We start from the raw sequence: 27,409 nt of genomic DNA on the forward strand, positions 1-27,409 counted from the left end.
TATAATCAGTTTAATCAATTCAATCAGTTATGACAAATCCATGTAATCGTGCAGTCTGTGTTCAATGTCCAATCAATACATGTTTTGATCCCTGATTACTGATTCAATTTTCAATCAATAAATGTTTGTCACAATTCTCGACTTTTCTTTTAAAGTCTTCAAAATCCCCGTGTAGCCACGGATAGTGCTATTATTTGATTACTGTGTGGATGTTAAAAAGCCTTTAATTTTTGCCCACAAATGATAATTTACTCCTCGCGTGTTTCAGCATTAACTCTGATCATTTGTAGCCGGCATCGTGTGACGTCTGCCTTTGTTAGAGCGCTCTGTTTAGGACAGTTCTAATCAGTCTGTCGCTTCCACTCTGCTGCAACTCTCCCCATAGCAACCAGAGCCCCGCACACACAAGCAGCCGCTACGTCACACATAAACAAATGACTCGGTATCTAGTCAGCTGACGCTACCGGCAGCTAGCTTTCGTCGGCTAGCGCTACTATCGCGCTAGCTTTGCGGTGGCTGACAAGTTATGTCAGCAAGCGCAAACAAGTTGTACGAAGCTACTGCTGCTCTTGTATTTAGCCAGCTAGCCTACGTGGATAACCGTCACTCTGTCTGTCTGTCTGTCTGTCTGTCTCTCACTATTAGCTACGGAAATGGACGAGGGTCTCTGTTAGCTGTCCCCTTCCCGAGTACTGAAAGCAGCGCTTTACGCAGTGGCTGTTTAGCACAACAATGTCAAATATATACCTGTGTATGAACATCTATCTATCTATCTATATAGATATAGATAAATGCACACGTGTTATCTATCTGATGGATACAACTCTGTGTATCCGGAACATATATATGTACATAACATCCGACTATTTTTATAATAAATGATAACACAAAATATTCCATTTCCAATGGTTTGCAGTATTCTTTATTTCAAACACAGGCTTTTCACATTGTTACCAGACCTAGGTTAATACTCACAGAAGTTCAAGTCTTCATGGTCTAGTAGCCCAGACTGATACGTCTGGTCCAAATTGTCATTTAAACTATCCCAACGCTAAGCTCAGTTTACTGAGGCTCACGGAAACACTCCCACTTCCTTATTTTGATGGAACATTTGGTTAGAATCACTACTCAAGGTTAGAACATGAGCATGATAGGATCTGCTTCAAATTAAATATTTTTACAAAACTCTTTGAACCAAGTTATTTTCAAGCCTATTTGGAAGATTTAGCTTGGATTACCCATTTTGATAATTTAACACTGGGTTTGAATACTCATCTTTACAGTAGAGTTTAGGTTACCCTAAGGATTGGTATATGCCTGTGAAGAACCTCCTATGTACCTACCAGCTGAAACCCCATAATAATGACTCATTTAATACAAATATGGAATTTCTTAAGGTTAATTTGTTCATATACACGTAGCAATTGCAATAACACATTTCCACTATTCATCTTGCATATATCTGTTAGAATATTGACTGAAGAGGGACGGATGACATAAATGAATAAATACAATCAACAAAAAAAAAGTGATGAAACAAAGAAAACATACATTGTTAGATCAAATGAAACAAACAAAATAGACAGGTGTCCTGTAGTTTTTAGAGATAACCATACTTTTCTTGAATTTGTTTTGTACGCTGTAAAGACCTGTAGCATTGTGACCTTTGACCTGAACCACTACACCAGTTATTATGTCATTGCTTAGTGTAAGGATAGAGTTTCTATAGCAACATGGAGGAGGAGAGGCCTTAAAGACAAAAACAGGAGAAACTTCATTCATGTAGTTAAAAATGTAAATAGCACATGCAAGTAGTAAGACTACCAGAGATATATTTTTAAAAGGATATATTAACAAATTGTTACCGTTACTGCTGGTTTAGGAAGGAGCTTAATGCTTCACAAAATTGGGGCTGTGACAGTGATGACTGACTGAAGACTCATCTGCAGCTGTTTCATTGCAGTTGCACACATGATCTCTTGCTTAAGAACCAACTGTTAGTCTCTGCTGAACGGACCAGTGGGCACCAATGGATGCACAAATGGAGACAGGGGGGTAGGAGGACAATGCTGGTCCTGAAAAAAGTGAAAAAAAATCGAAACTGACAGAGAGAACACGTGTCTCTGTGGTCCAGCCGTGAGGTGTCCACTGACAGTTAAGATAGTGCTCCAACATCTGCTCTGTGGTGGCATGATGTCTTGTTCGGTATGAGCTGGTCCAGAATCTCAGAGTCAGAGAAAAAGTGAGGCAAAGACCAGCAGGTGTTTTCTCATCCTGTGCTTTAACCCTCCCGTTGTCCTCCCATCCTCCGGCAGTCGCACGCACGCACGCACGTACGTACGCGCTTACGTCACGCGTTCAGCCATCATACACCCCCGCCCTCCGGTAGTCGCACGTACGTACGTACGCGCTTACGTCACGCGTTCAGCCATCATACACCCCCGCCCTCCGGCAGTCGCACGTACGCGCTTACGTCACACGTTCAGCCATCATACACCCCCGCCCTCCGGCAGTCGCACGTACGTACGTACGCGCTTACGTCACGCGTTCAGCCATCATACACCCCCGCCCTCCGGTAGTCGCACGCACGCACGTACGTACGTACGCGCTTACGTCACGCGTTCAGCCATCATACACCCCCGCCCTCCGGCAGTCGCACGTACGTACGTACGCACTTACGTCACGCGTTCAGCCATCATATACCCCCGGCCTCCGGTAGTCGCACGCACGCACGCACGTACGTACGTACGCGCTTACGTCACGCGTTCAGCCTTCACCTCTCTGTGCAAGACTATTATGGCCTTTCTCAATACCTGAGACGGCGAGAACGGACTTGCGTTCCCACGAGAATACACTCGGGAGGTTCGGGGGGGGGGGAACGGTCATTTCCGCCATTGGAGCAGCAGCTGACTTGATGACGTCACCACGTCAGCTGGTCTTGCTAATACGTTTTAATTTAGTTTTTGATTTAAATATTTTACTATTAACAAGCTTTTGTCTCATTTTTTGTCTCAGAAATTGTATATATAAGCAGTCGTAAAATAGATAGCTTTATCAACTTAGGAGGAGGTTGTAACAAAAAATAAACTATTATACTAAAATATTTTAATGCACACACACACACACACACACACACACCTACCGTTTGTCTTGTTACTCATCAAGAGGCTGATAATCAGCGTAGTGGTCCTCGTGCAGCAAGCCGCTGACCACACATCAAAGATCTTACAGAGTACAATAATCCATATGTGGATTTTTTTATTCATTATTATTACAATTCAGAGCTTCAGATTTTCTTTGAAGCTCTTCCGCCAGTTTAGACTCTCGAGCGCGGTGCTCACCTCGTGTCCTTTAATTAAAACATTGTTAGTTTTAAAGCACAACGATGGACAATAAACAAGCTGCGCTCTGCGCATACAGACAATACGTATGTACAAAAGTTACATGTAAACATGAAGTTATGAATCTAAACAAACGGACGTAACCGGTGAACAACCTCCGTCTCTGACACCACGTTAAAAACGTACCAAGACTCGTCGTGGTACAGCTAAGTCTCACGTATAAACCGCTACGGAGACGCGAAAACAACCGGCGGAGCATTTCACAGCAGACTCGACGAAAACAGGCCGCTCTCCGCGGGCTGCGAGATGATCAGCTGACCTCCCGGCGCTGGAGGGTGTCTGACGGTCCGTTATGACTACACGTCCACGGGGCAGATTGTTACGTTAAAGGCTGTTGACAAACATTTGCTTTAACAACTAACTTTAGTCATAAAATTACATAACGTTACTTAAATAAAGTAGTATTTATAAAACTCGGACATCAAGTGTGTGTTTATTTTCCTCCGTCGGTCGTTGTTGCCTGCCGCTTAGGTTGAAATGCATTCTGGGGTATTTGGCTCTCACAACAACAGGTGAGCCTGCTCCGATGCATTGTGGGTACAATGGGCGGCGCGAGTCGCATCCGCGTATTATGATTATCGTGTCGACGAGGAAGACTCATTTAGAATTTCTTTTACTTTTACTATAGTAAGCAAACTATATATATATATATATATATATATATATATGTATGTATCCGTCAAGTATTTGTGTAAATGTGAATAAAGACAATGCAGATTGGTGTGTACATCCATTGTGTTTTTATTACGTCAAGCATTCAGCCTTCACCCCCGCCCTCCGTTAGTAGTAGCACGCACGCACGCACGCACACACGCGTTCAGCCGTCACCCCCCTACACCCCTTGTCGTCCTCGCGTCCTCCAATAGTCGCAGGTGCGCGCCGCGCCGCCGTCGCCGTCGTCGTCGTCTCCGCGCCCGCCTCCGCGCCCCCCGCCTCCGCGCCCCCCGCCTCCGTCGCTCGAGACACGCCGGTCGGCGCAGGCGGGGCAGAACGCGCGCGAGCAGCCCCGGCAGATGTACCTCCTGCAGGCGCAGCAGACGGTGTGCGTCTTGCTGTCCTTCTTCGACGGGCAAATCTGACACCTCTTCCTCTTGCTCGCCACCCTGGACAGAGCCGAGGCGACGGCCACCGCCCGCGTTTCCGGCTCCCGTTCCGCCACCCTTGTTGCGGTTGTAGTCCAGGATGATCGCGGGCTTCCCGTCCGGGCGGTCGCCGACCTCGCCTCGCCTCGCCCGCACACACGCGCGCGCGCACACACGCACACACAGAAACAAGCACGCGATGCTCACCGGAACCGCGCGGGGCCGCCGCGCAGGAGAGGCACAGGGTCGCCGCCGCGAGGCTCAGGTAGAAAGTCGACATGTCGGCAGAGCGCTTCCCGGCGTCGAGGCGATCCGTAAATAGCACGCGACCGTTTCCGCGTGCGCATTCGTTAGTATGTCACCGACATCGATGTCATCGGCCACACGAACCCCGACCGAGGGTACGCAAACCGAGGTGGCCACCGCGAATTAAATTGTCACACTTTTTCTCGAGAGCGGCCCCTCAAATCTTGTGCCATACGCTACACAAGGCAACGACACGTGGAGATTGGTTTTACCCTTTTATTTTATTTCACACACATACGCACGCACGCACACACGCACACACGCACGCACACGGACTCCAAAGTCGCAGCGACGGGGACGGGTGCTCGCTTACGTGGAAAACACGTGTCGCACGAGGGTCCGGGTGCTCCTTCGCGTCACGCGAAAGCGACGGTGAGAAGTGGCCGCCCGCTCGCTCCCTCGCTTCGTCTTCAGGGCACGACGGTTGGCCGCATGTCCTCGTAAACGGCGTCGTCGGGCCGCCGGGCGCGCTCGGCCGTTCGGCACATCGCACACACACACACACACACGCACGCGCGCACGCACACAGGAACGGTTGTTGTTGTGAGGGATTGAGAAAAGCTTGCACGCGCACACACACACCACTCGGACTACGCGGCTACCTCGTGGATGATCCACGCGAGGAGCCCTATGACGACGGCGGTTCCCAGAAGCAGCGCGCCGACGCAGGTCACGTTCGCCACCAGGGCCGCCAAGCCGTCGCCCCAGCTCGCCGTACCTGTCGTCGTCATCGTCGTCGTCGTCGGGAACAGCAAATGAAATACAAATAAAATGCGTTTAGCCCGCGGCGCGTTTAGCTAGCCTGCGTTACACCCCCCGCAGCCCTTTTGGGAAACTTGCGTGAATGTTGAGAAGGAGGAGGGCCAGCCGCCACCACCAGGAGCACCGACCCGGTTCCCCGCTGGTCCAAGGACAGGTCGAACCCAGGCTCGCGCTCCGAGTAAAAGCACCAGTACTGGCCCGTGTCTTCAGCGATCAGGTTCTCGATGACGGCCTCCGAGTCCGGGAACGTCCTGCTGAACCGAAGTCTTCCGCCGACGACGGCGTCGACCATGACCTTTCTCGGCGAGGCGCCCCGGGCCGCGAGCGTGAAGGTCTCGTCGCCGACGCTCTTGACCAGCCTCGGGGACCTCGGGCTCGCTCCGACAGCTCGGCACCGGATGGACAGAGTTCCTCCGAGGTCTCTGCGCACCGCTCTGCCGCGCCCCGCGTAGGCGGAGGAAACCGCCGAAAAGGGCACGCGCGGGTCACTCTGCGGGACTGCGACGGCGAGACACAAGGCGGTCGCTAGCTTCAGATAGAAAGCCATCGTCACCGGCTGGCGACTTATATTCCCGCGGCGGCCTTTTTTTTTTTCCCCCTTCTTCCTTTTCCTCCGGCCGAGCTCTGCAGAGGGTGTGTGTGTGTGTGTGTGTGTGTGTGTGTGTGTGTGTGTGGGGGGGGGGGGGGGGGGGGGGGGGGGTGCTGTACAGGAGGCGAGGGACCTCGATTGCCGGTGGACAGGTGGACAGGTAGGCGGCGGCGGGGTTCGACACTCCGATCTGCATCTGCCAAGCCGCTTGTTCCTCCCTCGCTCTGAGAGAAAAGCACTCGGCGAGATCGCGACTCTTTGCAGTCGTCCTGGCTCCCAGATGGCGGAACGAGCTCTGCGACATGACATCGGGACTGCGGAGGGCCTCTACGTCTTCCGCGGGAAAAGTCGAGACGCACCTTTTCAGACCTCGACTAAAACACTAGCGGACCGTAGCACTGACAAATGGTAGCACTTGAATTGGACTCGTAATGGCACTTTTCTGTAACGTGTTTTCAAACTGCTTATTTGATGAAAAATGTACGCTCACTCTATGTGGAAATGCACTTACGTCGTACGTTGGCGCTTTGGACAAAAGCCTCAGCTAAATGACATGTAATGTAATGTAGAAAGGGGAGGATCGGGGCGGAAGAAAAACAGCTCCTCGAGGCCCCTCCTCGCGAACGAAGAGAAGGGAGAGGAGAAAGCTCACAGGCTAAATAAATGGCTCTCACAAAAATAAAAAGTGACAAGTGGAGCGGCGGATCGCGATTCCGGCAGGCAGGCAGGCAGGCAGGCAGGCACGCATGCACGCACGGAGGAGGAGGAGGAGGAGGAGGAGGAGGAGGCCTCCGCTGAGTCCTCCGACTGCAGCTGCGGCTCCCGGAGGCCTTCACGCCGTGGACTACGTAGAGGGATTTCTGCACCGCATCACTAAAGGAGCCAAAGGAGCGCAGAGGTCTCTCTCTCTCTCTCTCTCTCTCTCTCTACTAGTACTTTTGTTTATTTGGGGTTGTGTTTATTATGTGCTTTGTGTTGAGCTGATTTGATGTTGTGAATTGTTTTCTTGGGATGTTGAGAAATAAAGTGTTTTTGAAAAACCAAAAGAATCCCTCTCTCTCGCTCCTTCTGTCTGTCTGTCTGTCTGTCTGTCTGTCTGTCTGTCTGTCTGTTTGTGTGTGTGTGTGTGTGTGTGTGTGGTTCGGCACCCCTTCGGCCCTTTTGATTGCGACATACAGCGAAAGGTCAACTCGAGAGGCCTTGCCACGGTTGGATATTATACTTTGTGTGGATCTTTTGCTGACGTTGATCGCGTACCTGAAGCCTCTCTCGCACTCGGCGGCGATGCATGTTATTGTCGTGTTATTTGTCTTTCTCTCTCTCTCTCTCTGTGTGCGTGTGTGTGAGGTTCGGAACACATTCACCCCATGCAATCGTGACATGCAGGAAAACGTCATCTCTCGCCGAAGCCCCCACCCCCCCGGTGGCGAAGCGAGCCGATTAGACCCGAGCGATGAGTTCTCGCGAGATGGCGGCTCGCTACGAGCCGGGTCGTTCTGACCCGAATGACGTTGCCGAGGCGAGGGTCAGTGTGACGCGACGCCGTCGTCTGGGCTGAGGCGCTCGCCGGAGCGAGCCGATTAGACCCGAGCGATGAGTTCTCGCGAGTTCTCGCGAGATGACGGCTCGCTACGAGCCGGGTCGTTCTGACCCGAATGACGTTGCCGAGGCGAGGGTCAGTGTGACCCGACGCCGTCGTCTGGGCTGAGGCGCTCGCCGGAGCGAGCCGATTAGACCCGAGCGATGAGTTCTCGCGAGATGACGGCTCGCTACGAGCCGGGTCGTTCTGACCCGAATGACGTTGCCGAGGCGAGGGTCAGTGTGACCTGACGCCGTCGTCTGGGCTGAGGCGCTCGCCGGAGCGAGCCGATTAGACCCGAGCGATGAGTTCTCGCGAGTTCTCGCGAGATGACGGCTCGCTACGAGCCGGGTCGCTCTGACCCGAATGACGTTGCCGAGGCGAGGGTCAGTGTGACCCGACGCCGTCGTCTGGGCTGAGGCGCTCGCCGGAGCGAGCCGATTAGACCCGAGCGATGCCGACTCGTAGCGAGCCATCATCTCGCGACATCTCGCCGGGTCGTTCTGACCCGAATGATGGAGACGAGACGACGGTCCCGGCCCTTCTGATGGTGACGCGTAGCTAGCCGTCATCTCGCGAGACCTCGTCGGGTCGTTTTGACCCGAACAGCGCAGGCCTCTCTTGTGTGAATGTTGCCGAGGGTCAGAGAGACCCGAGGACAACGTGAGGGTTAAAGATGAGTCGGACAGCCAGGAAGTAAAATGTGTCTCTATGAGGTCTAATGGTGTTAGACAGTTCAGTTGGTGCTGCAGTCTTTGGCATGTCTTAGATGCTGTAAACTGATCCACCCATTGAGGAAGGAGATGAGGACAAAACTGGAAGGTGTCTTTACAGAGGACACAGGAGGATTGTGTCTCCCATCTATTACAAAGGAAACTTAACATTAGAGGACATGTGAGAACTGTGTCTCCTGTCCATCAAAAAGGAAAATTAACATCATAAAGGACACATAAGAACTATGTCACCTGCCCATCAGAAAGGAAACTTAACATTATGAAGGACACATAAGAACTATGTCACCTGCCCATCAGAAAGGAAACTTAACATTATGAAGGACACATAAGAACGGTGTATCCTGTACACCAGAAAGGAAACTTAACATTATGAAGGACACATAAGAACGGTGTCTCCTGTACACCAGAAAGGAAACTTAACATTATGAAGGACACATAAGAACGGTGTCTCCTGTACACCAGAAAGGAAACTTAACATTATGAAGGACACATAAGAACGGTGTCTCCTGTACACCAGAAAGGAAACTTAACATTATGAAGGACACATAAGAACGGTGTCTCCTGTACACCAGAAAGGAAACTTAACATTATGAAGGACACATAAGAACGGTGTCTCCTGTACACCAGAAAGGAAACTTAACATTATGAAGGACACATAAGAACGGTGTCTCCTGTACACCAGAAAGGAAACTTAACATTATGAAGGACACATAAGAACGGTGTCTCCTGTACACCAGAAAGGAAACTTAACATTATGAAGGACACATAAGAACGGTGTCTCCTGTACACCAGAAAGGAAACTTAACATTATGAAGGACACATAAGAACGGTGTCTCCTGTACACCAGAAAGGAAACTTAACACTACGGAAGACACAGAAGGACATTGTCTCCTGTCCATCACAAAGGAAACTTAACACTACAGAGGACACAGGATAAATAAAATGAAATTAATGGGGATAGAAGTGTGGGGATTCAGCTGGTAGGTACATCAGAAAGTATGTGTTACATGTAGAACACATACTTTCTGATGTGCGTCTGCTACACTAAATGTCAGCAGCTGTGTACAATGCCGTGTACAGCATTTTACATTGTACACAGCTGCTGAAAGATTTTTGGCCTGTGCATTTATCAACCCTGATCCAAACCCACCCTGATAAATGCACAGGCCAAAATGTGTTAGAAATATAGATAAAAAAACATGATTACCTGGAAAACTATATGACCCATAATGTTTTCCAATATTGTGAACACTTAAAATTACTCATTCTACTAACTAATTAACATGCAACCACATATTTTGACCAGATGATTAAGTTTTCTTTACATTGACAGTTGCATGAACCAAGACTAATAACATTTTATTTAAAAAAAAATTAAATCCATGATTCTCAATGGATTTTGGACTTACCTGACAATTTTAAGACCTGTTGGAAGAATGTGGACAGAAAACGTGATTATGACAAGTGATATTTTTTACTGAGAAAATAAAAATGGCTGCACAGAGGATGCCCCTCTTCTGAATAATTTTGGAGAAAAGTATTAAATCAATGTATATAAATATTAGTTTAAATTAAGTCACAGGGACATTACTTTTTTCTTTAAAACTCAGCTGATACCTTCATGGACCATTAGAGGACATGACACAATAGACAGGGTTGTGATAACTGTAATAAGTTCTCATCACACCAGAGTGGAGACAGTGTTGTGGTTGCGAGATGAAAATGAGGTCCAGCAGTGTGTTCTTATCGGTGGTTGCATTAGTGATGACTTGTGCATATCCTCTGGACTGGAAGAGCTCAAGGATTGGCTTACCAGTGTTGGAGAAGAGATTCTCATTTAAATCCCCACAGACAATGATGGGCTGACAGTCCATGATCTCCAATGAGTCCAGAAGGTTCCCCAGGTTGGACAAGAATGATCTCACACTGTAGTCTGGAGGTCTGTACACAGCTGCAATCAGGGCACTCGCTGGGGCTTCTACCTTCAGAGCCACAAACTCAAGATCGGTTACATTATGTACGTACTGTTTCTCACGCACTTGAATGTGGTTTTTCACATAAACAGCCACTCCACCACCACCTCTGTTGGCTATTTGTGAAACATTTGTGTAAGACAGGTGTCTGTTGCGTTTGAACATGTTGTAGCCCTCTAAATGAAGACTCTCTGCAACAAAGGAGCCTTGAAGGTGAGTTTCTGTAAGACACAAAACATCTGCAAGACACAGTTCATGATGGCTCCTGATGTCATTGATGTGAGATGGCAAACCTTCAGTGTTATTGTGAGCAATGGTCAGAGTGTCTCGTATGCTCGATGTCTGTGTGATACGAAGAAGAGGCATCATGTCATCCAAGTTGACTTGTCTCATGGTCTCGAGTGCTCCAGTGATTTCTGGGTTGGCATAGATTTTACTCTCATCCAGATCCAGCATGTGCAGTCCAATGAGAGAGGTCACTCTACTGATAGCTACATAAGCCATGCCAGGTTCAAAAATGTGTTTCAGTGACACTACAGCTGATGTCCTTGTCATACCCTGAACCTTGTGTATGGTACAGGCAAAGGCAAGTCTAACAGGAAACTGTCTGCGTACCACTCCTTTCTGTTTCAGATTATCCTCTGCTCTCTCTATGTACACCACATCATCAGGGCCGCCTGGTGCTCTATTACGGTAATTCCTTCCAGCAGTTTGATCATCCATCTTAAGGCCGAGCATAGTGACATGTGCAACACCACTCTGTTCTGAGGTTATCACCCTGACTAGTGTAGCAAACGACCCATTCACCAATCCCTGAGACACGTCTATGTTTCTGGTGAGCATGACTCGAGCACCTTCAGCTAGGTTTAGTGTATCTGGTAACTCATTTCTGGTTCCTTTGTATGGTTGGGCTTGTCGAGCCATTCTTCCAGTGCGTGGGTCTTTCTTGTAGTCATCTGCATCGATCTTGGTGATATTGGAATGGAGCAGAGCTAATGTTACTGAGTTGTGTGAATCAACCTGTTTATTAGTTGCAAAGATGTGCAGGACATCAGGTGGACAAAGTGATGGTTCAGTGATGGTCTGTGACAACAAGGCTCTGTCTGCTTTAGACAACTCATCTGACTTTCCTTTCACACGGATCCGATTCAACATCTCTGCAAAGGCAACATCATCCTTCTGCCGCATAATCTCAGTCAGGGTGATTGTCTGAAAGTGTTTCTGCCATAGGTCAATCTCACAGGGCTCGTACACACAGAGGGTCTTGGACTGTCGAACTGGTGGCAGCTGATAAAAGTCTCCAACCGCTATTACTGACATTCCTCCAAAGGGTTTGGGACTGCCTTTGATCTGTTTCAGTCTTGCATCCACATAAGCAAACAGGGGCTTTGACACCATGGAAACTTCATCAATGATGAAGATTTCAGCATTTAAAAGTTCTGATCGGACCTCATCCAGTTGGTTACCAAGTCCTTGAAATGGAGGTTTTAGACTTCGTGGAAGCTTGAGCAGAGAGTGCAGTGTTGATCCGGATATATTATAGGCTGCAGTTCCAGTGAAAGCTGTCAGCAGGACCGTAGGGTTTGATATGTCCACCTCCTCAGAATGGCTGGGCACTTTGCGCAGTATCTTAGATGCTTCTGAGTAGATGCATTTAATCAGATGTGACTTTCCTGTTCCTGCACCACCATTGATGTAAAAGAAAAACTGCTCAGGGTTTAGGCCACAGACACGCTTAACGCACCAGTCTCTGACTGCATAGAATACACATGCTTGTTTCTGGTTCAGGTTCTGATACATCTGCCGTAGCAGTGCGGGGTCAAAGGCAGGAGGCTCTCTGATGGCTCGAGCTTCTGTTGCAGCATCAGCCTGATTACTGTATTCTGGAACATTTTCTTGAACACTTTCATGATCTGGCTCTCTTGCCTCCAGTTCTTCGATACATTCCAACCTCTCCACTTCAGATTCTGGTGCCAGATTGCACCATTCATCAATCAATCCTCTGTTCTGTTCAAATTCTTCGACTGCATTCTCAATCTCCTCACTATTTTTCTCATATTTGTCTTTGTTTCGTTTCACAATGTGTTGGACATACTCAGCATAGTCAGAACCTGGTAGTTGGACGCAACCATTTTTATAGAAGGACTCAAATGTGGGAAAATGGGGTCTTTTGAGTTCCATGTCTGATCGGTGAGGAATGTACAATTTCAGTAATGTGCCATATAACTTCTCTGGATATTTTTCCTGTGAGCAGCGGTAAAATCCGATGATATCAGGCTTATCGTTTTTACGCTTTTGCACAAATCCCATCTCATTGAGGAGGGGCAACACATCTTTTCCTTTTTTCTGCTGGCCATAGACAATCCTGCAAGTAGCTGCGAAATCAGCGAAACACATCTGCTCAAACTCTGGTGTTTCTGGTCTGGCTTTGTATTTGTCAGTCAAAGATGTCATCCACACATTTACACTTTCTAATGTTGTGTTCTCCAGGTAAGACATGGGGCGACTCATTTTCAGTGCGTTGTCATCCGTAGGTACGAATATGACACCACGTGAACACTTCTTCATGTTTATTCCACATGCTCGAGTCACACACTCCTGGGCACTGACCTCTCTCTTTTTAGAGTATGCCTGCATGATTTCCCTCATTTCATCACATTCATTGACGTGGTCTCTGGTGGAGTTTTCAATGACTGTTTTAAGGTACTCAGAAAGTCCAGATTCCTTTTTGGTGATGTAGCTGGTGAGATACATGATGCACGAATATGCATTGAGAATATAACTGACATCAATGTTGGCATCCCAGGCTTTAAGTAGATGTGGATTATATCCATTTACCCAGCAGTCTTTTGGCTCACGTTTCAGGATCACCGCACTGGATTTGTTAATCACATTGAGGCATCCTTCATACTCTTGGAGTGTTAAGTTGCATTTAGCGAGGAGCTGCTGCAAACTGAGTGAGTTTCAGGTTCATTCAGCAACAAGTTCAGTGGTTGGAGCTTGGACTTTGCTATTTGCAGTTGCAGTGGAGCAACGCCCTCACCAGGTCTCGATATCATTGTCTTACTGGAAGGTGGTTTAGGAAAACCAAATCTGCAACCCGAGCTGGGACTTCTGAAACATGTCCGTGAGTGTTTTTTGCTGTGAATTTGCACCTCTGTGACCTTCTTGTGTAGTTCAGGTTGTCTGCGTGGATCAGGTAGCTGAGCTGTGATGTATTTGGAAACAAAAGCTGACACAGTCTGATCATCATCCTCCTCAAACACAGGCGCACCATCTACCCATATGAGACAGTGAATGTGTGGGCTTCCTCTGTGCTGAAACTCAACTCGGTAAAAGTAGTCAACAACTTTGCCAAGAGGCTGTGCAGGAGATAAGAGCAGATCTCTGAATAAGGCCTCAACACGCTTATCAAACATGAGCATTGTTGTCACTGGATTGCTTCTCAGAATATCACACTTTGCTGACCAGTCAAGCCCTTCAAAATTCACCTCCTCGCCTTGCTGTCTTTTTATTGCTTCAATCACTTCAGGCCAACGCATCTCAGCAGCAGAAAATGTACAAAAGAATGTAGGAGTTCCCAACTGTCTGATCATGGCAAAAATGTCTCGTGTGGTTTTCTCCCAGTAGGCTGGTGTTCCTCTCAGTGGCTGCATGAATCTGACTGCATCTTTGTTCCTCACCAGTTTCTCTACCTCTCGTTTATTCTGCAGCATACCAGAAGTTATATTTCGTCCATCTCGAGTCATTGGCTTTCCTTTCCTCAACTGTATTGTCATGCTGGATGTGGCCAAGTGTATTTCAGTCACAAACTGAGCAAAGAACAAATAGTTTGTGTCTCTGGCAAAACGATCATCAATACAGAAAAGCCTTGCTTTGAAATAACTGCTGGGTGTTACTTTCATACGTCTCCCTTCATCCAGTGTGTTTTGACCTGTAGGGAACTGCACAGGAAAAGCCATCGCCTCAAGTTTAGGAGTTTTAAAGAAACCAACTGGACTGTTACTTTCTGCAGGGGCAACCGAGTAGATTCCTTCACTGAAACATAAAATCTCCTCTGAAACATCACACGGCTGGAGACATGATTCTAGAGCAAAACCACCATTAGGCATGTCACCTTCCTGTTCTTCATCATCTCTTTGCTCCTCTGTTTGTTCACCATCACATGACAACATTTCAACATCCTGCTCTCCACCAAGCTCAGTCTCACACAGTGCACTTTTCTCACACATGTCAATTTCCTTTAAATCAGCATCATCATAGTCGTTCTCATCCATGGAGACATCCTCATCATCATCCTCATCTTGAAGTGTTGGGTCACAAAGCTCAGCCTCATCTCTGATAGTGATGTCCTGATATTGTGGATGAATGCGTTTGAGTTTATGCAGCGCCTGCACTAGTTTAGACCAAGTGACCGTCTGGAACAGCTGATGACCTCTGTAACACAATCGTCTCTTCAGCTTTACTCTCATCACTTGAGACTCACTTCTCAGTCTGGGCAACGCTTCCACTGTTTCCTGCACCTCAGACGGGACACAAACCACGTTGCCATGTATCGCTCTCTGTCGTCCTTTGGGAAGAGGAATGATCTTTGCAAACGCTATGCACTTGGCTATGAGATGTCTCTCCAATATGTTGAGGTCACACAGTTCAGGTGGAATGTCAGCGAGCTCCAAGTTGTTTTGCTACAGCGAGTGTTGGCATGACTCCATCTTTAAGATGATTGTGGCAGGTGTGACAGATCCACTCTTCCTTTCTCTCATCAGGCACATTGCACTGTTGTTCATCTATGCACTCATCATCACACACATGGACGTACTTTCCTGTCAGGCATGATGCTACTATGTCTGAATTTCGTACATAGTTTAACCTCTTACAGGGTCTTACTTGGTTTGGAAATGATGCTTTGTGACAGACGGGGCAAACATAAGTGGGACCGGCCTTTATATGGGACCTGAAAACAGATATGGCCTCTTTGATCAAACTGTTGTCACTTTTTTCTGTTGGTTTATTTATCCCTCTGTATTTTCTTTTTATTTTCATGGCACATTTCATGTTCTGCATACTCCGATATGTAGGATTGTTTTTATATTTGTCTTTCATTCGTTGTTTCATTAGTTGTTTGTGTCTCAGTCTGAATGCCTGGTCATGGGCATAACGCTGAATAATATGAGATCTCTTCCTTTCTCTATAATCAATGCTATCTTTATAAAAAGCAGTGAAGTACAGTTTTTTTTCTTTTCTAAACTCAGCATTGTCTCTGTAGCGGTCCGTAAAGTGCTGTTTTTGTTTCTCTCTAAATTTTGGATTATTTCTGTAACGAGAGACCAAGATTTGTTTTTGTTTCTCTCTAAATTCTGGATTATTATTTCTGTAACGAGAGACCAAGATTTGTTTTTGTTTCTCTCTAAATTCTGGATTATATCTGTAACGAGAGACAAAGATTTCTTTTCGTTTCTCTCTAAATTGAGGATTATTTCTGTAACGAGAGACAAAGATTTCTTTTTGTTTCTCTCTAAATTGAAGATTATTTCTGTAACGAGAGACCAATATTTGTTTTTGTTTCTCTCTAAATTCAGGATTATTTTTGTAATGACAGACCAAGATTTTTCTTTTGTTTTCCCTAAATTGAGGATTATTTCTGTAATGAGAGACAAAGATTTGTTTTTTTTTCTGTCTAAAATCAGCATTTTCTTTGTACCTCTTTGAAATGTACTCTTTCCGTTTTTGCTTGAAGTCAACGTTGTCTCTCGTATTATTACTTTTCTTTTGTCTAAATTCCGGATTATTCTGATATTGCCTTTTTGCATGAGATATTTTTTCTGCTTTATATGCTTTATTTGAAGCATACCGTTCCCTTTCTTTTCTTTTCTTAATCTCTTTTCTTTGTTGAGTTTTCTCTGAGGTTATTAGTCTGCTCTTCATTTTTCTCCTTTTGTTTTTATTACACTTTGTCAGTTTACATGAGATTCCCTCTAATAGAATATCGGATAAATCACTGACAACAGTCATTTCTACTGAAGAAGAAATATTTGGTTCATTGAGCAAAGCGTCATGTGATGGAAGCAAAGTGGCTTGACTTGACAGTTGTGGTTCATTCGGGGCATCAGGGAATATGACCTCTTGTTGTCTCGCCGATGATGTAAAGATGATGTCACTGGACTCTGCGGTCAATATGTTGTCAGAGAGATCACTGAGAACAGGGTTTATCACTTGAGCAGGTGATTCTGATTCATTGTGAGGAGCATCATGTGCTGTGATGAAGACCTCTGGGTGTTTTACAGCTGGAGTGTGAGGAGTCATTTCAGGTGAACTTGTCTGATCAGTGGCTGTGTTTCTCTTATGAGGAGGTGAGTTTGATTCATCCACAGGGACAGCTGTAGGTCTGCAGTCTGTGTTTGGGAGACCATTGTTCAGGTTGACTGTGTTCATGTTGTAGAACTCCACAGGCTTCAACTCATAGGTACATGAGGACTGTGTTTCCATCATTCTGTGGGACTTCTTGAGCCTGTCAATCATGTCACTGAGACGTGAGAATGTCACCATGATAGCAGTACCTGGTGTGCGTGAATCGGCTGGTAGGGGCAAACCTCTGGCTGTTCTGGAGTGTGGGTCAAAGAAACCATATCTGCCTGACTTGGTTCTGAACACTGCGATACACAAGAGTCTCATCAACAGCAGAGCGTACTTCACATCTGATAACAAGCAGCTGAGTCCTGACTCCAGGTCCAGAAAGCTATCCACAGCTCCAGGTAAAGGTTCTCCTAATGTGCCGTACCTTGAAAGCTGAGTCATGTTGACATAGTGTGTAGCGCTGCGTGCAGGAACTTCATCAGTGAGCTCATCGGTGGTCAGATAGATGTGATTAGTGACTTGTTTCCTGGTCTCTCTATACATGGTGTTACCTTTATCCAAAACATGGTCCAGGTCTGCTCTTGTGATGTTTTCATTCTCATGAAGGAATGAAAGAAAGGTCAGTGAGTTACAGGTGCACTGCCGATTTCTGGATCTGCCGTATCTGATGGAAGCCTGGCTGTGGGATGCACGCACATGTTGTTCAGAAGGCTGATCTCCAGGGTCTACACAGTCTGCATTAGAAGGTCCTGCTGAACATGGATTATCACTGGTTTTTCCTCTCTCTACAGCAGCTGATACCTGTGGTTCACATGACTCATCACTTTGACTTGTAAGGTTTACCTGCTTTACATTAGAAGGTCCTGCTACACATGGATCATCACTGTGCTTTCCCTTCTTTACAACATCTGCATAAGATAGAGGTGGTGCACATGAAGCATCAGGCTGACCTTCCTGTTCCACACGTTTACACTCTACAGACATCTTTACCTCCGCACTTCTTTTAGGACCAACACATTCTGCTCCTTCAGTTCTTGTCGCACAGTGAGTGTCATTGGAGCGCTGCCAGCGCAAGCTCTGTGCTTCCGACCTCTTACTTTTCCTTGGCATTGTTGTTGTTTCGAAAACCACAAATGTTGTTGTACAAAAACAGATAAGAAGATACAATAAAATAAGAATACTATATTATACTAGTTTATATTCAAAACCATAAACAGTGGTTGTGGGAGAGTGATGACAGATGAATGCGCCTGAAGAACGTTGGGTCTGTAGACAGGAAACAGGAACTCCAAATAAATCTGATTTCTCCTTATAGATGCTTGTATTTTATTTTAGTATGAACAGTTAAACAACAAAACACTTTAAATAATGTTTGTGTATATAAAAAATATAATTCAGACAAAGTGTATAAATATCCTGTAACTGTTGTTTACAGATTGAACCAAATTCAACAGAAACAAATTCGAACTAAAAAAGTCTCAGTTTATTCCAAAAGCTTTGCCGAATTTGTAAATAGTACTAGTATTGTAACCTGAGGTTGTTGTAACCAAGGGTAACCAACGTTATGTGGTTTAGCAAAGGTAGATCAGGTACTTGTAACCTGAGGTTGTTGTAACCAAGGGTAACCAACGTTATGTGGTTCAGCAAAGGTAGATCAGGTACTTGTAACCTGAGGTTGTTGTAACCAAGGGTAACCAACGTTATGTGGTTCAGCAAAGGTAGATCAGGTACTTGTAACCTGAGGTTGTTGTAATCAAGGATAACCAACGTTATGTGGTTCAGTAAAGGTATATCAGGTACTTGTAACCTGAGGTTGTTGTAATCAAGGGTAACCAACGTTATGTGGTTCAGTAAAGGTAGATCAGGTACTTGTAACCTGAGGTGGGATAGAAGGGGGATAGAAAGATAGAATTGTTGATATCAAAGACAGAGCAGTAGATGTGACAGGATAGATAGAGGTTCCAATATTGAGACAGAGCAGTAGATGTGACAGGATAGATAGAGGTTCCAATATTGAGACAGAGCAGTAGATGTGACAGGATAGATAGAGGTTCCAATATTGAGACAGAGCGGTAGATGTGACAGGATAGATAGAGGTTCCAATATTGAGACAGAGCGGTAGATGTGACAGGATAGATAGAGGTTCCAATATTGAGACAGAGTGGATAGAAGGTATAGGATAGATAGAGGTTCCAATATTGAGACAGAGTGGATAGAAGGTATAGGATAGACAGAGTGCCAATATGATAGAGGAGAGACGCTGGCCAGCAAGGCACCTGTAAGACACAATAAAACATGCATTAGACAGCAGGTCAAACAACAAACGGAGTAACCTCTACCGTAAGCTAAACGATCATTGAAGGTTTTTACTTAAATGATCAGATCATACACGCATGTATATCTATTAATTAGGCTGGATTAGACGACTCATGGCCGAACGACTGCTTCTCACATCAGTAGTTTGCACACAGTGTTGTTGTTACTGCTGCCAGCACTTTCAAATTGTTCCACCTCTTATAATTACGATATTGTTTAATTATAATATTTTTTGTAGATTTGTATTAATATTGAACTAACGTCTTAAGAAGCATGTGCTTCTTAATAAACAGTAAAAAAGAATCTGCAATTAAAAGCCGGTACTTTTATTCAAAGTTATTTCATTTTCCTACACTATTCTGCAAATATTTCAGAAAAAAAGTGTGTTTTAACAAAATATGGGATTCTGTTGACAAAAATATGTTAGCAGGATTTTATTATTATATTAAGAGCTGAGTTGAATACTTGTTTCCTGCCTGTGAAATGTCTCCAGATATAGACATCAAAACAGTAAGAGGCTAGTACTACATCAGTACACTGTCAATTGGTGTTATTTTCACAGTCCATGTGAACACACTGCTTCTACAGTCATCAGTGTTTCACTTTAATATGTGTTTTCACTCATGTAGGAACTTACTGTCAAAACACCAAGGAGTCACCAAGACGTCCTGGGAGGAAACAACAGGTCACTTCTGAGTTGGGGGGAGATAAATTAATTATGTCTAATTTCTTCTCTGAAATAGTCACATTTAATTCTACTGTAGAACACATTGTTGTCATGATTGGGTTATATATTGTTGAGAACGCAAGACAGGGATGTAATTCCTGTAGAGACAAAATATTATGGTGGAAGGCATTTTAAACTGTAAACCAATATAACATCAGTTGAGCTGCAGCAAAATCAAAATGAATCAGTGTGAACTCACACCTCAGAGTCAGCAATAAGTCACTAGCAGTGATGGTCTGCAGTTAAACACAGAAAGGAGGGGTCCAGGTGGGTGAGGCATGAAGAGAAAAAAAACATATGTTACACTTTAGAAAACCAACTCATTGCACATTTAAAATAAAAGTTCTTTCAGGTGGACTCTTCATGTCCTTATTTATAACCAATGTCACATTCAAAAGCTGTGTGGTAATACTGACTGTGTTGCCAACAAGACTAAATTGTTTGCCTATGAACGCTGTTAAGGGACTTTAAGATGCAAATCTATAGCACTATGGTACAAAGCATTCAAAATGTTGCTATTAATTGATGAATTAAGTATGAAGTAAAATTCCGAACTGATTCCAGGTGCAATGTGCACTATTTTCTGATTGCTTTGCTTCTCTATGAGAGTAAACGGAATCTCTCTAATTTGTGGGCAAAACACAAGGACATAATTCTGGGAGACTTTTGCATGACATTTTCACAATGTTCTAAGATTTTAAAGGCCTAAACAGTTATTTCAGGTACAATATTAGTATACTTACCAACAACAGAGAATATGATGTTCTGTTGTCTACGAGAGGAAACAATAGGACAAACTGACAGTAAGTTTAACGTTGCAGCCTTCAAAAAAAGTAATTACAGAAGTAGATTACTGCAGTTAAATACTGTGTTCAATAGTACATGTGTGTCACATCTGGTTAAAATTAACTCAAGAGACACTAGCAAGATACAATAAATCCTGAAAACATATTTAACACTATTCTTTCTCTCTAACTGTAGATAAAACACACACACGCCTTAGACAAGCAGCAACAGTACTTATGACACAAATGAGCTTATTCCCACTGAAGTCAATGGTTAGCAACAGCTAGCGCCTGGCAGGCTACCACAGCAAATTATATTAATGTTAATGGGTTTATTTTTTTTGCATTTTTACATTACAGCCTGATTTAAGTTGAGTTAATGGAAACAATGATTTAGTTTTAGAGGTTTTATAAATGAATTTGAATTGGTTGGTTGCTCATTTATAATTCCGATATGAATGGGAGAGTGTAATATTCTGTACGAAATATACAACAACGGACTGTGTTACGACCACACCAGCCAACTCCTAGCTTTAAGACTTTATATTAGTTGGCTAACTTGTAACCTAGCTATCTAAGTAGTGAGCTATAAGACAAAGTAGTATGACCGTCATAATTACTTTGTTAATTAACATTACTAAACCCAGCATAAACAGCGTTTCAAAAATGCATTGAAATTGGCTAACGTTAGCTACCTGTAATTGGCTAACGTTAGCTACCTGTACAAAAGCCCCACAGCAATTGAGAGTTCCCTTTAACGGCATTATGCTAACGGCATTATGCTAACGGAATTATGCTAACGACTTTATGCTAACGCGAAAGCTTAACTAACACTAAGACATGATAACTGGCACATGTGTTAGCTAGCTAGTGGTCTAATTATCTGGTTAATCCCTTTATAACAGTTACAATCCCATTATACAACCAATACAACACTTTTACAGAGAAAAGTCAGTGTTAGCTGTTATGCTAGTGTTAGTCACGGGTTCGTATTAGCTTATGCCATACGGGTGAGGGGGGTTGCAACTTTTATCTTTATGTTCATGTTCGGAATGAGTTACAAATGCATTATAATTCCGTTTTAAAACGCTAAAACTGTATGCAATCCATTGAAATAACGCGCCCCTAGCAGAGGTGTTCAATGTTACTTACCAGAGAAGACTTCAGGACAAATTAGCGGAGCTGCGATGTTGCGTTCAGGGGCAGTCAGAAATGGTGCTTTCAAACGCCAGATTAAAAACATGAACCCTGTTTTACGCGTACAGTGATGAGTATTGTGGCGAGCTTGGCCAGATGAATGAGACAGGAGACTGGTATTACTTTTGCTGCCCTTCCTGTGTTTCATACACCGCAAGACCCCAGGAAATAGACACTTTATTAAGGCGTTGAACAAAGAACTTCACCCACAGCCATACTAAGTTGGGTCATGGTGCCCACACTCACATTAAACTGTAACAAAACAGTTAAACATTTAATTAAAATATTAAACAGTAACATTTGAGCACAACATAACAGAACCTAGAAAACACACATAATCTTAAACACTAGAACATTAACATAACAGAAATGCATCTAAAGATTGTCCCATCATACAATGCGCCTACCAGCGCCGCCTAACTCGATCCGCCGCTCCGATCGCTACAGTATGAACATAAAGCAATATCCAGAGTAGTAGACTTAATTGACTATATAGGTAAATTGACTTTCAAAACCCTCTTGGCGACTTTTTGTCACAAGCGACACATCCGTGGGACCTTTTCTGGTTTTATTGGAGACTTTTGTGGTTTATATAACAAATAACACACGGAAACACATCAGACGTCCCTGTCCATCCCCGTTTATTATGAAGTGTGGAGTGAGTGGGTGCAAGTGAGAGGTTGGGGGACTGTGCCTGCGCTTCCCTATTGGGACTGGTGGTTCTAAGATGGGACACTCAGATGTGTCCCCACTTGGAGAACATCACTGACGGCAGCTTCTCTCCCTCCAAAGGCTCAGCGTAATCAGTGTTTCCCCCTGTAACGTGGCGATGAGTTTAATTTAAAAAGTCTCTCTCTTAACTTTTTATTTTTATTTGTCGCACAGGAAAAGCCTCTCTTGCTTTTGTTACTTTGCTCACCATTGACATTTTACCAAGATGGATTTATGAGTTAATATCAATTTATGCCAATATGCACCAAATATACCATATACCAAATTTTCAATTTTTGCCCTTTTTTACACCACCACAGGCTAAGAATTTACCTCGACGACCCTCCCCCTCCGCGGTGAATAGCCCCGCTGCGTCTCTTCAGCTGCTCAGGGAGGTCCGAGGAGGCAAGCAGAGAGCCTCGTCTATACCATTGACACTTTAACAAGATGGATTTGGGAGTTGTTTAAGCCGACGTGCACTAAATATTAAACGTGTTGCCCTTTTTTACGCCACCACAGGCTAAGATTGAACTTATCTCGCCGACCTCCACGGTGTGAAAAATCAACATTAACATTGTTTTGAAGTGCTCAGTTGACCACCCTGGCCTGCTCTTTTTTAAGAACCAGACACAGCTGGATTAATGATGGTTTAAATACGTTGTTTCATGGCCATTCTGGAATATTAAAATGGACACAAAGTTAGAATAAGTTAGGGAGTAGGCAAGAACGCATTTTTGTCTAAAAGTGTTATTTGAAATTACAGTATTTTGTATGCTTTTAGTTGGCCTGTTGGCTTTTTGCTTCTTCCTGCACAGTGATATTCATTATTATTTCTATATTGTATTTCTTGAATTGTGCAAATAAAATATATATATATATATAAATAGTACATGTCAGGTATTATTATTTTAATAATTATAATTAATAATTATAATTAATGTCATTGCATTCATGAGGAAATCACTTACATAAAAGTGTGACTCGCTGAGAAACAAAATCATAAAAACACATTCTCGCCCAGTTGAAAGCTGCCACGGAAGAAACATAATAATAATATATTTAATAAAGAACCATCAAATTTATTATTGTGGTGAACAAACAATTAAGAAAATCCATACAACATATATATTTAACAATAAAAATAACAGTAAAAAAGCTCAATACATTTTAGAACGTTCAGGAACGGGGGAGAAAGAAAGGGAGAGAGAGTGAGTGAGTGATAAAGAGTGAGGAGGGGTCAGGGGGGCAACAAAAAGAACAACAGTGATTAACATTATAAAACAAATTTAATCTTTAATCAATTCAATTTTGCACACCTTCTGACCAATTATTTTGATTTTCACCATCAGGGGCGGGTTGATTAGATGAGCGTCAAGGGGCGCCCACAAAGCTCTGCTTATAAGAGCAGTGCGATCGGTGACCAGCAGGAGGTTCAGGTCGTCCGGAGAGCCCTCCACATCCACCACCCCACACACTCCCGCCACCTCCTCTGAGATCACCTCCTGTCAAGGGAAACATTGACATATACCTCTGTCACCAATTACCAAAACATCAAATTGTAATTATGATAACCTAATCCTGGTCCAGAGCCATTGCCTGTTGATTTTACATTTTCTTGAGTGTTCATATTTTTACTGTCATTTAAAATCTATTTTGTTTACAAGGAACAAGTTCAACAAGTAAGCCTACCTCAAGTGTGGACGCGTTTGTTGACTGCACCTGCGTCCCATATTGGGACTCGGATGTTCGTGCCCACTTGCAGTACATCACTCACCGCAGCTTCCCTCCAGAGACTGATCGAAATCAGTGTTTCTCCCTGCAAGGTGGAGATGAGATTAAAGTTTAATTTCAAAGATTCTGTTCATCTCCCTTCCTGTGTCTCTCTGCGTGCGTGTCTGCGGTTCCGTGTGTGCGCCTCTCTCTCTCTCTCTCTCTCTCTCTCTCTCTCTCTCTCTCTCTCTCTCTCTCTCTCTAAATGGACAGCCTACCTCCCGCAGCTTTATCTGGCGCAGGGGGTAGGCCTCTCTTGATTTGGATATTTTTTTCACCATTGATATCTAAACAAGGTGGATTTGTGAGTTAATAACAAGTTATGCACAACATTTTAGATCTTATTTACACCACCACTAGCTAAGATTGGACTTATTTAACTTACTTCGACGAGCTCCCCCTCCAAGGTGAAAAGCCCTGTCATGTCTCTGCATCCGCTCAGGGGGGTAAGAGGTGATGGGGGGCAGATGAGGCTCTCGGCCATCCTCCTGAGCTCCGGTGAGATATTAAGAGGGCCACTTCTAAAAAACATGGTGTCCCTTGTAATATTTATCGTGTAAGGGACGGACTGCCCCCTCAGTCCGTATCCCCTCAAAAAATAACTGCCACCCTCCACAAACTTGGATGAAAACTCTTCGTAAATAGTGGTTTTCGCCACTGACTGCCCATCTGAAAACACCACAACAACATTCTTTTTTGTTGACGCTGGACTTGCTCCCGTTGGGCCAAAGTCCCATGTAACCACCCTGGGTTGCTCTCTTTTGATTAAAATACACAGATGTATTGGCGCGGGTTTGAAGTAACTGGTCGGCGGTTTGGTCTCCAAAAGCTGTTTCAGGGCCATTCTGAAAAAATGAAATGGACAAAGTTAGGATGAGTTCATTAGGGAGTAAGCAAGAACACGTATTTTCTTGGATATTATTTTAAATTAAGCTTTTCATGCAATTAGACAATTAGAGTGATTCAGCAATTCACTTATTTCCCGCTCAAAAACCAATAAGCTATCGCGTGCGTGACGTAGTGCCTGTCAGACGCGTAAGGGAGAGAGAGAGAGAAAGCGAGCGCGAGAGGCTAAGGCCATGCTATGTGGTCGTCATGGAGACGGCGCGGCGCGACTGCTTCTGCGACCGGGGAAAGTAAATGGATTTTACCTAGAAGTCAGACCCCAAAACGTTTTTGTAACCACTATTGCCCCAATCCCAAGAATAAAGAGATGTTGAGACACCCAAGACTCTTAACTAAACGCATAGTTGAATTAATAATAGCAGTATAAATACTAGTAGTACTTTTTTTTTTATAGTAGTAAGAGTAGTATTATCAGGGCCATTCTGAAATATTAAAATGGGCACAAAGTTAGGATAAGTCAGGGAGTAAGCAAGAACACATTTTGTCTTTTCAAATTATGTTAAATGAGTGTATTTCATATGCTTTTAGTTGGCCTAAAACAGAAGATTGATGACCGCTACTTTGAGATATCTAGCTAAACTATGGTATATGAGAGTTTTGATTTGTAATAGTTTGTCATTAAAAAGAGATCTATAGTACATATCAGGTATTATTCATATTATTTTGATTATCATCACATTCATGACGTTGTTATAGGGGCCATTCTGGAATAATAAAATGGACACAAAGTTAGAATCAGTTAGGGAGCAGGCAAGAACGCATTTTTGTTTAAAAGTGTTATTTGAAATTACAGTATTTTGTATGCTTTTAGTTGGCCTGTTGGCTTTTTGCTTCTTCCTGCACAGTGATATTCATTATTATTTCTATATTGTATTTCTTGAATTGTGCAAATATAATATATATATATATATATATATAGTACATGTCAGGTATTATTATTTTAATAATTATAATTAATAACTATAATTAATGTCATTGCATTCATGAGGAAATCACTTACATAAAAGTGTGACTCGCTGAGAAACAAAATCATAAAAACACATTCTCACCCAGTTGAAAGCTGCCACAGAAGAAACATAATATTTAATAAAGAACCATCCAATTCATTATGCTGAACAAACAATTAACAATCCATACAACAATATATATTCAACAATAAAAATAACTAAATACAATACATACTAAATACATTTTAGAACGTTCGGCCCAACGGGTCCAGCGTCAACAAGATGGGCAGTCAGTGGCGAAAACCACTATATACGAAGAGTTTTCATCCAAGTTTGTGGAGGGTGGCAGTTATTTTTTGAGGGGATACGGACTGAGGGGGCAGTCCGTCCCTTACACAATAGATATTACAAATCCACCTTGTTTAGATATCAATGGTGAAAAAAAAAATCTAAATCAAGAGAGGCCTACCCCCTGCGCCAGATAAAGCTGCAGGAGGTAGGCTGTCCATTTAGAGAGAGGGAGGGAGAGGGGGGAGGAGGAGGAGGAGAGAGGGAGGGAGAGGGAGAGAGGAGGAGAGAGGGAGGGAGAGAGAGAGAGAGGAGGAGAGGGAGGGAGGGAGAGAGAGGGGGAGAGAGAGAGAGGGAGGGAGAGAGAGGGGGAGAGAGAGAGAGGGAGAGAGAGGGGGAGAGGGGGGGAAGAGAGAGAGAGGGAGAGAGAGGGGTGAGAGAGAGGGAGAGGGAGGGAGAGGCAGAGGGAGAGAGGGAACCACAGACACACACGGACAGAGACAGACATGCACACGCACGCAGAGAGACACAGGAAGGGAGATGAACAGAATCTTTGAAATTAAACTGTAATCTCATCTCCACCTTGGAGGGAGAAACACTGATTTCGGTCAGTCTTTGGAGGGAAGCTGCGGTGAGCGATGGCACGAACATCCGAGTGTCCCACCTTCGGACAAACCAGTCCCAATATGGGACGCAGGTGCACACTTGAGGTAGGCTTACTTGTTGAACTTGTTCCTTGTAAACAAAATAGATTTTAAATGACAGTAAAAATATGAACACTCAAGAAAATGTAAAATCAACAGGCAATGGCTCTGGACCAGGATTAGGTTATCATAATTACAATTTGATGCTCTGGTAATTGGTGACAGAGGTATATGACAGGAGGTGACAGGAGGCGATCTCAGAGGAGGTGGCGGGAGTGTGTGGGGTGGTGGATGTGGAGGGCTCTCCGGACGACGTGGACCTCCTGCTAAACACCCAT

General features: G+C 44.3%; 1 long non-coding RNA gene across 1 annotated transcript; it reads right to left on the reverse strand.

Moving 5' to 3' along the window:
• Window positions 1-18,077: 18,077 nt before the first annotated feature.
• On the reverse strand, window positions 18,078-20,847 carry LOC134129048 (uncharacterized). Its single transcript, XR_009956227.1, has 3 exons — window positions 20,025-20,847; window positions 19,734-19,788; window positions 18,078-19,056 (listed from the first exon to the last, which is right to left on the reverse strand). It is a non-coding gene; the product is annotated as an uncharacterized LOC134129048 (long non-coding RNA).
• Window positions 20,848-27,409: the final 6,562 nt, after the last annotated feature.

This window comes from Pungitius pungitius, chromosome 5 (assembly GCF_949316345.1).
Source record: "Pungitius pungitius chromosome 5, fPunPun2.1, whole genome shotgun sequence".
Lineage (NCBI taxonomy): Eukaryota > Metazoa > Chordata > Actinopteri > Perciformes > Gasterosteidae > Pungitius > Pungitius pungitius.